At 44.7% G+C, this 2190-nt stretch overlaps 1 long non-coding RNA gene across 1 annotated transcript; it reads left to right on the forward strand.

Moving 5' to 3' along the window:
- The first annotated feature begins 351 nt into the window (after positions 1–351).
- Positions 352–1503, forward strand: LOC135824681 (uncharacterized). Its single transcript, XR_010554915.1, has 2 exons — positions 352–834; positions 1231–1503. It is a non-coding gene; the product is annotated as an uncharacterized LOC135824681 (long non-coding RNA).
- Positions 1504–2190: the final 687 nt, after the last annotated feature.

Consider the following 2190-nt stretch of genomic DNA (forward strand, 5'->3'; position numbering starts at 1 on the left):
CAACTTCCATGCGTGCCAGTCCGCCTGATAGTGGAATTGTAGGCTATGTATGTGGATAAAGTCGTTAACCTCGATTCATTATCAGGTCTCCAGGCACCAAAATGTGTCACTTAAAGGGGAACTCCGGTCCAAAATCACCCCCATTTTTTATTGCGGAATCCATTAGAATATGTCGTAAGTGGTAGAATGGCGAAAACCGGAAGCTTCTACGACAAGGATAACATACCTAAATTACCAATTGCAATTTTCCATATTTGGCACGAGGGGGCCCCCGCCCACCCTGTGACGTAAAACGTTCTCAGTGACCTCCAAATTTTTTTATTCAAATGGTAGACCTGCAGAAATTTTGAAAAAGGTATTCACTGTTTTTTTCTTCAATCGATAACCCTTGTACTAGTATTCATTCGATCATCATGTTGGAGGAAGAGGAGACCACGGGAGGTGTGGAGGTGGACGCCACTTCGGATTCAACAACACCGAGGCCTTTTAGGTTCGAGCCGAAGCGCGCATCAGCGTCTGCGAAACTGTCTACAAGTAATATTTCTGAGACTACAAAACAGATGAACGTGAAGAGAACGCTTTGGTTGCAAGTGCTCGCGTGAGAAGCACTGCTTGATGCCGTTGCGGACAATGCAGCATGATGTGGAGCGAGGTCGAGTCGACTTGTTGCTGGGAGGTTCCTGCAGCTTTCAGTAAACGCGGCGAGCAGGAAGGGCTGCAGTGCGTCACGCAGCACTCAGAGTTTGCTGTTGTTTGCCTGCAAAAATCAGTGCTCGAGGTGGCATTCCTTTCCTTCGAAGAATTTCGGGCAAGGTGTGGACCGTGGTCAAACAGGTGAGGATTCACTGAATCGGTTTCATTATTTCCTTTCTTTCCATGTTTCATGTACCGGTACAAAGTAGATGGGAAGTGTTGTGCAATGATTTTGTGTACAGTATTCAAATTCACCAACTTCCATCACACAATCATGAAGTTCTATTGCACCCATGCCAATATAATTATACTGGTACAACGATGTCTTTCATTCATACTATTCCTAGCACTGTAAGTGTTTCAACTGTGTGTAAAAGTGATGTAAATTTGAAAAAAGGCCAAAGTGTCTTTAGTATAGTAGCCCATAGAAATATTAACTCGAATCCGAAACTATTTACACTGAAACTATTTACTTTTACACAATCATGAAGACACTCGTGGTATGTGTATCTACATCTCTCCAACTGTTTTGTGCAGGATTTGGAGACATGTGGCGTATAGACAATACACATGGTTCACCCATGGATACTTTGGACGCAAGCAGCGGCGTGTGATACCGTCTTGCGTGGTATCGAAGATAAAGCAGCTGTACCAGAAGCCAATGCAGATGCGCACTGGGGCTTTGAGGAAGCAGTTGGACATGATGATGATGATGATAATGCTTCTTGGCCTGGTTGACGTTCACATAATCATTGGTACATGTGCATGCAGAATGTAGAAAACAGTTGACAGACACGATTTATAACTATTCTTGACTCGGGCAATATTTGTGTTTTCGGGTGGGCGCATGCTTTGCACCAATGCAGCTGCACGAACAATCTGGTAAAGTTGACAGATACAATGGCACAAGACTGTACTGTGTTCGGGAGCATGGGGTTGTGCCGGTGCCGTTGCGAATGCCGAGAATGGTTGTATGCACATCGTTCAACAGGTCCTTCAAGAAGTTGCAGGACATTGTCGTGCAGCTTCTTGGCCACTTTGTTCTTTTGGTGTATTCCAGCCTGTACCTGAGCACACCCTCCTTGGTTTTGGCGTGCGCTCTCCCAATATTGGCATTGTGGGACAGACATGCCGACTTTACCCGTGCTCTCATGCCATTGTACGAAAAGTGGACACGTTTTGGTGCCCACTTCAGTATGATAGCATGGAAAATTTCCAGACTACAAATCATACTGTACCTTGTATTTGTGGCAGTGTAGCTGCAACCGCAAAGTAACGCAATGGAAACTTACAGATAAAGAGAACCGAAATAACACACATGATAACGTTCCATGTACATTACATCAATTCTCGACTTAACTGACTAGGATTTTGAGTAGAGGACTTTGAGTAGGACTGTAGTCGTTTAGAGCTACGTTCTGGACGGCACAAAATCATGCCGTTCACTTACCTCATCGTGCTCACGTTCCTGGAAGTAAATCGAAGATGGTCTGCTTT

This window comes from Sycon ciliatum, chromosome 9 (genome assembly GCF_964019385.1).
Source record: "Sycon ciliatum chromosome 9, ocSycCili1.1, whole genome shotgun sequence".
Classification (NCBI taxonomy): Eukaryota; Metazoa; Porifera; class Calcarea; order Leucosolenida; family Sycettidae; genus Sycon; species Sycon ciliatum.